This window comes from Danio rerio, chromosome 2 (genome assembly GCF_052040795.2).
Source record: "Danio rerio strain M-AB ecotype USA chromosome 2, GRCz13ab, whole genome shotgun sequence".
NCBI classification, from domain to species: domain Eukaryota; kingdom Metazoa; phylum Chordata; class Actinopteri; order Cypriniformes; family Danionidae; genus Danio; species Danio rerio.
In genome coordinates this window covers 55,226,658-55,238,817 of record NC_141022.1, presented here as the reverse complement: position 1 = coordinate 55,238,817, position 12,160 = coordinate 55,226,658, and the positions used below count along the sequence as shown (strand labels likewise).

Genomic DNA, 12,160 nt, shown 5'->3' with positions numbered 1-12,160 from the left:
ATGCAAAATATTGGAAAAAATACTTACTCAACTAAGTTTTATATAGTTTTTGCTTCTCTTAAACTTAGCTTTTTTAAATGTTTATTTAATATTTTTCCCTAACATATCATTTTGGTGTACTCATTTTGGACTGTTGTCATGCGTTATTTAGTTAGATTAGCTCCAGATTTGGCTTCAGTACTGACTAATCTAACATACTCACTTTATTAGGTACACCTGTCCCACTGTTTATTAACGCAAATTTCTAATCAGCCAATCACATGGCAGCAGCTCAATGCATTTAGGCATATAGGCCTGGTCAAGACGACTTGCTGCAGTTCAAAACGAGCATCAGAATGGGGAAGAAAGGGGATTTAAGTGACTTTGAATGTGGCATGGTTGTTGGTGCCAGAAGGGCTGATCTGAGTATTTTAGAAACTGCTGATCTACTGGGATTTTTATGCACAACCATCTCTAGGGTTTACAAAGAATGGTCTGAAAAAAGAAAATATCCAGTGAGCGGCAATTCTGTGGGCGCAAATGCCTTGTTGATATCAGAGGAGAATGACCAGACCGGTTCCAGTTAATAGAAAGGCAACAGTAACTCAAATAACCACTCGTTACAACTGAGTTCTGCGAAACAGCATCTCTGAACACACAACACATAAAACCTTGTGGCAGATGAGCTACAGCAGTAGAAGACCACACCGGCTGCCACTCCTCTTAACTCAGCTAAGAACAGGAAACTGAGGCTACAATTGCCACAGGCTCACCAAAACTGGACGATAAATGATTGGAGAAACGTTGCTTGATCTGATGAGTCTCCATTTCTGCTGCGACATTCAGATAATAGGGTCAGAATATTTCATCAACAACATGAAAGCATGGATCCATCCTGCCTGGTATCAATGGTTCAGGCAGGTGGTGGTGGTGTAATGGCCCACTTTGGGCCCATTAGTACCAACAGAGCATTGTGTCAACGCCACAGCCTACCTGAGTATTGCTGAACATGTCCATCCCTTTATGACCACAGTGTACCCATCTCCTGATGGCTACTTTCAGCAGGATAATGCACCATTTAATAAAGCATGAATAATCTCAGACTGGTTTCTTGAACATGACAATGAGTTCACTGTACTCAAAGGGCCTCCACAGTCAGCAGATCTCAATCCAATAGACCACCCGAGGGATGTGTTGGAACTGGAGATTTTCACCATGAATGTGCAGCTGCCAAATCTGCAGCTGCGTGATGCTGTCATGTCAGTGTGGAGCAAAATCTCTGAGGAATATTTCCAGTACCTTGTTGAATCTATGACACAAAGGATTAAGGCAGTTCTGAAGGCAAAAGGGGGCTTCACCCGGTACTAGGAAGGTGTACCTAATAAAGTGGCCGGTGAGTATAAATGCACAAACATACTATTGTAAAGCTTCCTATAGAAAATACTAAATTAAATGAGAAGTTTGAGAGAGGTGTATTTGTTGAGCACTGTATATCATTTATTATAAAGAAAGTGGTTAGAGAGAAATTGTTTCAGAAAACTACTAATTTGCCATCAGGCTAATTGTCAAAGATACAGTTTAACATAAATAAACAAACATATTAGACCATATATGATTATTTTATTGACTAATCATTAATAGCAAGGACTTACTAGAGCACACACAGTCTAATATATTGACTCAGTAGTTTGTGAAACTCTGAACTGGTTGACCTTTTCTCTCTCTATCTTTCTCTTTCTCTCTCTCTCTCTCTCTCTCTCTCTCTTTCTCTCTTTCTCTCTCTCTCTCTCTCTCTCTCTTTCTCTCTCTCTCTTTCTCTCTCTCTCTCTCTCTCTCTCTCTCTCTCTCTTGTGGCATCCTCTTCCTCTTCCTGTATGATGGTTTTACTGACAACCACAGACAGTATTAACAAAAGTTTCCAGTGACCTAATGAACTTCCTTTGACTTTCTCTACACTCCGCTGTTTGTGCTAACAGAGTAGAAGAAACACGCAAATATGCAAGAGCTAAAATACATTCTTTCATTATGAGTTGCATGAAAAAGAAGACATGCCTTAGACTTAAATCAGCTGTGGCCTAATGATTAGAGAGTTAGACTTGTGATCCAAAGGTTCCAGCAGGGATTGTTGGTGGGAATATCCAGCTCAAAACCACAGCTGAAGGATTCCCTTGAGCAAGGCACGAACCCTAAACTGCTCTCCGGTTGTGTGTAAGTTACTTCGGATAAAAACATCTGCTAAATATAGAAATTGTTGTTAAATTGTGAAGCAGAAATTATTGGTGGAGCATTTTAAAGAGAGACAGAGGCTGCTTTTGAAAATGCATAAGTAGGGACTTTATAATTACTGTTGAAGTCAGAATTATTAGCCCCCCTGTTTATTTTTCCCCCAATTTCTGTTTGACATAGAGAATATTTTTACAACACGTTTATATTCATAGTAGTTATAATAACTCATTTCTAATCACTGATTTATTTTATCTTCGCCATGATGACAGTAAATAATATTTGACTAGATATTTTTCAAGACACTTCTATACAGCTTAACGTGACCTTTAAAGGCTTAACTAGGTTAATTAGGTTAACTAGGCAGGTTAGAGTAATTAGGCAAGTTATTGTACAACGATGGTTTGTTCTGTAGACTATCGAAAAAATGTAGCTCAAAGGGGCTAATAATTTTGTCCTTAAAATGGAGTTTAAAAAATTAAAAAACTGTTTTTATTCTAGCCAAAATAAAACAAATCAGACTTTCTCCAGAAGGAAAAATATTATCAGACAAACTGAAAATGTTCTTGCTCTGTTAAACTTAATTTGGGAAATATTTCGAAAGGAAAGAAAAAAATCAAAGGGGGGTTAATAATTCTGACTTCAACTGTACTTAATAACCACTTAAATAGTGCATTAGTGTTAATATGTGTAATTTAAATGTAATCTGGATTAGGGTTGTATGGTTTACCAGTACTTTAGTAGCACCGCGATACTACGGCTCCAAAATAGTAGCAGTGCCTCTGTAGTTTGTAAACGGTAGTATTGTCATTAACGGTTCTAATAGTTAACGATGCATGCGGAACAGAACAGTCACAGTATATACAAGTAAAACACAGTATCTGTACAAATAAGTACATATAGGTTCTCAATAATAATAGAATTATGAATTAAATTGAAGTATTATAACATATAAAATAAAGTATTTGTGACAATTTGCTTTATTGAGTTTATTTTATTGACACTACTTGGTATCGTGATACTTGCTGGTACTACTACTATACCAGCTGGTATAGTATCATGGCCTAAATTTGAACATAGGCTCATTCTCAGAACGTAGCCCTATATACATTTCTGGAGATCAGGAATTATGTAGCCAGAGGAACGTATGGCTGCATTTCGTCTTTAAAACGAAGGCTCCGGGGTGGTATGACGCCGTTTCTTTTTATGCTTATCAGCTGACCTCCGTGTGGACAACTTTCCTGCTGTTACCAGTTTGTCCAGTAGCTCGGTGCGTATGTTGGTGGACTTCGGACACAAAGAGGAGTTGCCCTTGACGACGGGGTCAAAAAATGAAATAAACAAGTAAATAACAGGGTGAGAATGTGGTAAAGTCTAAAAACGTTAGAAAAAAAATCAGGCTTAAGCTTTTCTTTTTCTGGATACCTTTTTAAAACTGTCAGTTGGGTTTAGGAAAGTGAGTGAGTGGGTCAATCAGTGCTTTTGAAAACACTATTGGTTGGGTTTGGGGAAGGGTAGGGGTGGATCAGTCAGTCAGTCAGTTGACAGCGTCCTCTGGTGGATTTACACGAGAAGAGCAGGCACGAATGGCTTGTGAGAGAAACTTGAGATCAAAAAAAAAAAAAAAAAGTAGCCCCTGGGACGTATTTGGTGCTCTCCAGAAATGTATATAGCGGTACATTCTCAAAATGAGCCTTGGTTGCAATATATTTAATATTTTTGGCAATCACATATCTTTTTTTTTTGTTATTTAGTTTGTTTTACCTACTTTACAGTAATATATTAATTCAGATGCAGTCAAACATTCTTATTCTAGATCATAGGTCTCAAACTGGATTCCTGGAGGGCCGCAGCTCTGCACAGTTTTGCTCTAACTCTAATTAAACACAGCTGATCCAACTAAGGTGTTCAAGACTACTAGCGGCTGTTAAGCAGATGTGAGTTGGAGATGGTTAAAGCTAAACTGTGCAGAGCTGTGGCCCTCCAGGAATTGAGTTTGAGGACATTGTTCTAGAGCATATTTGATTGGACACACCTTTGAGTGCATGATGATGTCATGTTTTTAGTCCATTTTCCTCGAAAAGAAAATCTATTTTAAATGTCTATGTTTGATCAATTTAATCAAATTCAAGGGTCCTTTGATGCTGTACCACGGCTGCAGCAGGAACAATAATATTACACTGCAAAGTTCCTTGAATATAACACCAGAATGAGAGTATACTTTCTAGCCATATCAGTCTAGAATTGCAGCATTTATTTTTTTCGTTGATCCTAGTATATAATGTAACTACAGAGGAGTCAAGCTTTAAATAGAAAAATTATCGAAACTTTTAATTGTTGGAGTGAGATGCCAACGGTCTAATTCGATTCAATGATTTATGCTAATGTAACCCGACGGTCCAACGCCACCCAACTCACTCCGAGCTGGTATCGAACCAGCAACCTTCCGCATGGGAGTTGGTTGCTCTACCAAGGAGGCTAAAGCCCATGGCCTCTGGCGTCTGTCGCTAGAGCATCTTTAGAGGTCGGAGGAGTGAGGTTTTACCCGCACAGCACTTACTAGCTGGCCCCCTTTACACTCGCCCCCCTAAACCTCACTCCCATCCGGGTCATGGCACCAATGTAACCCCGCCGATCCTACGCCACCCAACCCACTCCGAGCTGGAATCAAACCTGGTATGCGAAGCATTCCGCATGGGAGTCGGTTGCTCTAACACGGAGGCCTCTAGCATCTGTCGCCTCCGTTACACTAAGCTAGGCTAAAATGCTTCCGTCAGACTCGGAGATCAGCTGAATGGATTTAAATCAACACAGGCTCAGTGGAACGGATAGATGCATTTTGTCTTTAAAATGAACTATATGGTGCAGCATGACATCGTTGCTTTTCACGCTTACCAGCTGACCGCTTACCTCTGTATGGACGGCTTTTCCACTGTTGCCAGTTTGTCCAGTGGCTCGCCACGGACGTCAGAGGATTTAAGATGCAGAGAGATGTTGACCATGAAGAAGGGATTCGAGTCTGGTGAAGAACTGTTCCGTAAACAGGTATGACAAAAGCCAGAAAATAAAATAAAGTGAATAACAGGGTGAGAATGTGGTAAAATCTGAAAACGTGGTAAAAATCAGGCTGCCACAAAGGCTTTTCTTTTTTTCTGGATTGCTTTTTGAAAACTCTGTCGGTTGGGTTTAGGGAAGGAGGAGGGTGGATCAGTCGATCGGTCAGTCAGTCAGTTGACAGCGGCCTCGGGTGGATTCACGTGAGAACAGCAGGCGCGAATGGCACTCAAGAGAAATTTGAGATGTCAAAGAGGATACACAGCAGCCTCTGGTGGATTCACAAAAATAAAAACTGCAAAAAAACTCCCGAGACGTATTTGGCGCTCTCTAGAAATGTATACAAGGGTACATAATCAGATTGAGCCTGCATTGATTTATGGTAACAGTTTAACTCAGGGGACTTAAAATGAGTCCTAAAAAAAGTGGAGTGTTCCTTTAAGGCAGAGGCTTATTTACTTATTAAAAGTCAACTAATAATCACTTTAAAAGCAAATGGGTTTGTTTTTTTTAAGTGAGGTCAACTAGTAGGTTTTACAGTGCACTGTCTGTTTCTCAGTAAGGCAAATGTAATAATCAGTAAACTCGTGCATCTTCAGGAAATGGGTTGGTGTATAACTTGTACTTTCACAGTTTCACTTCCTCAGAACTATTGTTAGAAAGGAAATACTTGCTGTGATGTGATATAACACTTTTTGCACAAAGTCTTTAGAATAAAATATTTAGACCGTACAGTAGCGGAACGAGAAGTGTTGAATTTGAAGTTTTAAAAAGCATTGTGTTTTTTTTTTTAATGTGAAGTCTGATTGGGGCTATAAATCTGTTAATGGTGAGGATGTATTTTTATGGAAGACCGTTTTATCATTCATTCATTCATTAGTTTTCCTTTGGCTTAGTCAGGGGTTACCACAGCGGAATGAACTGCCAACTTATCCAGCATATGTTTTACACAGCGGATCCTTCCAGCTGCAACCCAGTACTGGGAAACATCCAACTAATTCACACTCATACACTACAGCCAATTTAGTTTATTCAATTTACCTATAGCGCATGTGTTTGGACTGTGGGGGAAACCGGAGCACCCAGAGAAAACCCACGCCAAAAAGGGTGAGAACATGCAAACTCCACACAGAAACGCCAACTGACCCAGCAGAGTCACCCCTATTTTAGTATCCTTCAAGAATAAACCTATTTGCATACACTCAGACCATATATGCAAATTTAGTTTAAAATACAGCGATTTCATTGGCTGCTGTGTTAGTTGACAATCGCACTGAACCATTAAAAGATTTTTGTCTCAGTCAGCCTTCCGTAATTTCCCCCACACCATAAAAAGCATAAAGCATTACTTTAAAATAATACAACAACAATAAAAAATGTATTATTATGAAGTGAAATTGATTGATTTATTAGCCTAATATTTTTTCTTCTTCTTTATTGCAACCTTCAGTAACATCCATTTCATATGGAAGGTGATTAAGGTCATAAGTCTTTAAACGAAATTTGATTATGTCAATACACAATTTGACCATGTCGAGCAGCGGTTTTATGGAAGATAACCTTTGGTTTGCTTAAGTACATGCAAGTATACCATTTGATATCCTTCATGAATATTCATGACGCCAAATGTTTGCATATGCATACTTGGACCACATCTGCAAATATGGCATTGTACAATAAAAAAATGCTGTTTTGCTTGATGATGTGCTGCCATGGTTGACTATCAATGTTGATGTTTTTTGGATTAAAACATTTTGGCCTTCCATAATTTACCACACCCTTTAAAGTATGCATAATGCACAGTAATAATTAAACCTTTTTGATAGTTCATGTTTACTTAATTATTCATTTTCTTTTCGGCTTAGTCCTTTTAGTAATCAGGGGTCCCCACAGCGAAATGAACCACCAACCTATCCAGCATATGTTTTTACACAGCGGATGCCCTTTTAGCTGCAACCCATCACTGGAAAACACCCATACACTCTCATTCACACACATACACTACGTACAATTTAGCCTACCCAATTCTCCTATATGTCCTTGAACTTGTGGGGGACACTGGAGCACCCAGAGAAGCATGCAAACATGGGGAGAACATGCTAGCTCCACACAGAAATGCCAACCAACCCAGCCAAGGCTCAAACCAGCGATCTTCTTGCTGTGAGGCGACAGCACTACTCACTGCGCCACCGTGCTGCCCTATTTAATTATTAATAACATTAATAATAATGCAAACATTGATAAATATGTGGTTCATTTTTATCTAGCATTTGCTAACCTGTAAAATACTGACATTAATGTAATGCATTGTAGCCTGTGTAGGCAGTAATAAAGTGTGTGACACCGCATGTTAAAAATACTACAGTAATTTATATTAAATTTAATATTTTTTAATCGTTTAATAGTAAACGAATATTTTTACTATTTATAATATACTGTTTAGTAATAGTACTAACTGTAGAGAACTGATAGTAATACATAATGAATACTTTAGTTTTTACTACAGTAAACTGGTTATTGTAGTATAATATGCTTGATAAAGTATTGTGCAATTGGTATAGACTATTTTCAGGTATGTAAATAACTGTATTAACTCTAGAGAGCTGACTGTACATACTACAGAATACTTTAGTTTCTACTACAGTGGTTATTGTAGTATATGTGCTATAAACAGTATTGTGCAATTGTATAGACCGGTTCTCTAACTGTGGTACTAGTGGTACGCAGGCTTCCTTAGTGGTACACGGAGGAATGAAATATGTAATGTAAATGCTACACACATTTAAAAATGTATCAAAAATTATGTATATAATATGCCATATATGACATATAGCCTTTTCTGAGGTAATCGTTTTTTTTACTGTGCAGAAATGTAGCTGTTTTACTGAACCTACTACGCTATTGTATTTAAATGCTGCTCATTTTGGTGGTACTTGGAGAGACTATTTTTTTTTTCTGAGATGGTACTTGATGAAAAAAGTTTGAGAACCACTGGTATAGACCATTTTGAGGGATGTAAACAATAGCTGTAGTATTAACTAAAGAGAACTGACTTGAATACGCAGGTTTTTACAACAGTGAACAGGTTGTGCAATTTTAGACTATTTTCAGGGATGTAAACAATAAGTATTAACACTAGAGAACTGACTGTAATACTGAAGAATAGGCTACTTTAGAGTTTTTACTGTAGTAAACTGGTTATTATAGTATAATATGCACTATACATATTGTGCAATTGGTTTATAGACCATTTTGAGGCATGTAAACAATAACAGTAGTCCTATTTTACATCTATAATTTCCATAGCTTCCAAGAATCCAAAAAATGTCCACATATTGATAAATAACGCTATGACAGCTGTGTAAAAACGTTAAGATATGATTCAATGGCCTCTTGTTACAGTTACGAAATAACGTCTACGGTCTATAGTCGTGTTATTACCATAGCAACTAATCACAACATTAATTCAAGTAGCCTTTTTAACCACAGTATATTTATCATCGTTTTTTAAATGAGTGACAGGTTAAATCTTATATAAAATATCTATCTATCTATCTATCTATCTATCTATCTATCTATCTATCTATCTATCTATCTATCTATCTATCTATCTATCTATCTATCTATCTATCTATCTATCTATCTATCTATCAGCACGTCATTTCAGGGGATGGGCGTTGTTGCACGTGTATATTAAAGCTGGTTCGAGTTTCTTCAAACAGTGTTGGTTTGACTCTTGAGGCTGTTGGAGGTTTTGCGTGCTGTACTTCTATACATATAACATTTGAAGAACATTTTGGATTCCTGCGTTTACTAAAGTAAGTCCAAACTTTGTCATTACTTTCGCTTCAGTGCCGTGTTTACTTTGAGGAGGCTGTCACGCGTCGCGGTTAATTTCAAGTTTTGACGTCGTGAAGGTCGAGTTATCGTCATTGTTATTGAAACTATAACGGTTTCTGCGTATATTAATGTTCATAAAGAGGACAGTGTGTGTTTTAAACTCGTGTTTGAGTTATTGATGTGTAAACTCTTGCTGAGAAAACCACAAGCCACATGCAGCTCTTTCTTCTTTTAGAGTTACAAATGTGGGTTTTAGTGTGTAAGTTACGCCTTAAAGTTATACTGTGTGTGTGTGTGTGTGTGTGTGTGTGTGTGTGTGTGTGTGTGTGTGTTGTATATTGATAAGGATATTTATTTGGATGTAAGACACGCTTCAAGTGTCTGAATGACTTTCCATAGAGATTATCATAAGCGAAATTACCCAAAAATTCTGCATCTGCAGCATTTGAAAGCATGTATTCATTCATTTAACGTTACTCATGTTAAGTCAAACAACACTTTTTAAAGTGTATTGTACTGCTGCATTGGAAACAGTTCAAGCTGCACATTTTCCAGATGTTTTTAATTCCAGCTGTATGTGATTTTAGAGGGTGGGGAACTAAAGAAAAGCTCCTTAAAGGTATAGTTCACCCCAAAATGAACATAACTTTCACGCTGTGGCGGATTTAACCAATAGGTAGCAGCCGCTTAGGGTCCCAGGAAATCTGGGGCCCCCCAATAAATATCTAGAAGTTTAAATAATACCTATAAACTATATGTAACTTAAATTTCTAATCATATTTCGTATAGTGAGAGATTTTTTTACATAAATAAATATTATTTAATATAGTATAATTTTATTATGGGAGCGTGCCTTGGAATGCCTCGGGATCCCCTCGGAGGAGCTGGAGGCAGTGTCTGAGGAGAGGGAAGTCTGGGGTTCTCTCCTAAGACTGCTGCCCCTGCGACCCAGCCCCAGAAAATCTGTAGAAAATGAATGAATGAATAATATTATGATAATGTAATGTTATGTAATAATAATGTAAAATAAAATATCCACCACCCCAATCATGGAGCAGTCCAGCAGTCAAATTTATATATATATATAAAAAAATATATATATATACATTTACACTTTTTTTTATTATTGTGAATTCATTTTAAGAAAACTATTCATTCAACATGTAAAGACTGCATTAATATAGAACATAGTATAGAAGATTGAGTAATATTGATTGACCTTATTGTAAAATGTGGAAGTGCGCCTGTTTTCGTGATTGACTTAGAACTTCCGATTCAGTCGCTTATGGGAGAAATGACTAGGAATAATAAACGACAGAAAACGGTCAAACTACTTGCTCTACAAACAAATGTCTGCATGACTATACAGACCAAGTAGAATAATATAATAAGGAAATATCAGTTTGCAGCATCAAACAGCGAAACGAGCAGTTTTTAACGTCTAAAAATGAAAGGAAGTGAATGAGACCAGAAGTCTCGAGCCAAAAAGATTCAAATGGCTGCGCCTGCTCGTTGGCGAAAAATAAGGTGAATAAAGAAACACCAAAAATAAATAATAAATTAACTAAAAGTAGAAAGGGTGCATAAGGGCTTGGGCCCCATGGCTGGAGTTGCCTAGGGCCCCCAATTCGCTAAATTTGCCCCTACTTTTAAATGGTAATAAAGCTTCACGAGGACAAGCAATCAGTTAAAAGTCTTACAACATGTGCTTTATTTAATATTCTGCATTTGTATTATTTTTTCATGTGCCCTCTCTCTTTTTTAATTCTTTTTATTGTTTCTTATTTCTCATTGTCTTTCCTTTTGCTTTACCATTGTTATACTCCTTTTTTAAATTGTCAAATTTCTCTTGGTGCAAAACAGTAACATCTGTATTGTTTGTACTATGCTTCTATCTGTTGTATTTTACTTGTAATTAGGTGTTGTTATTGCAATTATAAATAAATAAAGAAAGAAAGAAAGTCATTTGGCAGAAAGAAAATTAAACCTTCACAAGCTTTTTTTATTTCTGTTAAACGAAGATATTTTGAATAATGCTGAAATCCTGTTACTATCGACTTCCATTGTAGGAAAAGCAAATACAATGGATGTCGATGGTTACAGGCTTCCAACATTTTTCAGAATATCTCCTTTTAATGTTCAACAGATGAAAGAAATACAAGGTTTGAAATGAATAAAGAATGATTTACAAATCCTTTAAATGGTTGACATACTTCTTCTGACCTGAAAACAGTGTAGATATCCATCAGTCTTGGAGAGAAACATATTATTTCAGAGCCTTTTCTGCAAACGTTTACTTGTCTATTTCTGGTGCTGTATGTGGTAATCCAGTTTTCTGCTGTTTTTTTATTCTTGGCCAAACAAGGATTTAGTCTTTCCCACATAAGTGGTCAGTGTGATTATCATGTGCTCTTCTTCTCATGACTTGTAACAGACTGCTGTAAAAATTAACCTTTTATATAACTATAACATTTTTGACTTTCTTAAATAATACCTAAAACTCAAATGAAATAAAGAAATACTGTAATGCCTTATTTAGGGTGCCACGGTGGCTCAGTGGTTAGCACTGTCACAGTTAAAAGGTCGCTAGTTCAAGTCCTGGCTAGAAGTTCTCCCTGTGTTGATGTGGGTTTCCTCTGGGTGCTGCGGTTTTCCCCACAGTCCAACCACATGTGCGATAGGTGAATTGATTAAACTAATATGGTCATAGTGTGTGTGAAAGAGTGTGTATGTGTGTTTTCCAGTACTGGGTTGCGGCTCGATGGGCATTTTAGCATAAAACATATGCTGGAATAGTTGGCGGTTCATTACGCTGTGGCAACCTCTGAAATAGAGACTGAGCTGAAGGAAAATGAATGAAGGCCTTATTGAAAATAGACAAAAATACTTAAGCGAGCTTTAGCTGAGAGGAAATAGGGAAAAAATAAAACCTTAAAGTGTTAATAAAACTATCTGATACTAAAATAATATAATTGAACAGTGTTTTTTGTATTAATGTGAAGACTCGGAAATTATGAAAATAGCTTAGTTTGTATACTTTGTATACAAAAATAAAATACTAAAA

At 37.1% G+C, this 12,160-nt stretch overlaps 1 protein-coding gene and 1 long non-coding RNA gene across 7 annotated transcripts in view; one reads left to right on the top strand and one right to left on the bottom strand.

The window, feature by feature from the left end:
- The window catches only part of LOC147846532 (uncharacterized), a 252,135-nt gene that overhangs the window by 38,679 nt on the left and 201,296 nt on the right, over positions 1-12,160 (bottom strand). The gene's annotated exons all lie outside the window — the stretch shown is intronic.
- The window catches only part of tgm1l1 (transglutaminase 1 like 1), a 72,977-nt gene continuing 62,755 nt past the window's right edge, over positions 1,939-12,160 (top strand). For 4 of the 6 annotated variants that reach the window (XR_015478974.1, XR_015478976.1, XR_015478977.1 and 1 more), the window contains exon 1: positions 8,977-9,074. The gene's annotated coding sequence lies outside the window, so the exon portion shown is untranslated. Of the gene's footprint in view, positions 2,188-8,976; positions 9,075-12,160 lie in introns of those variants that run through there. The other 2 variants (XR_015478975.1, XM_087241439.1) reach the window with 1 other exon arrangement.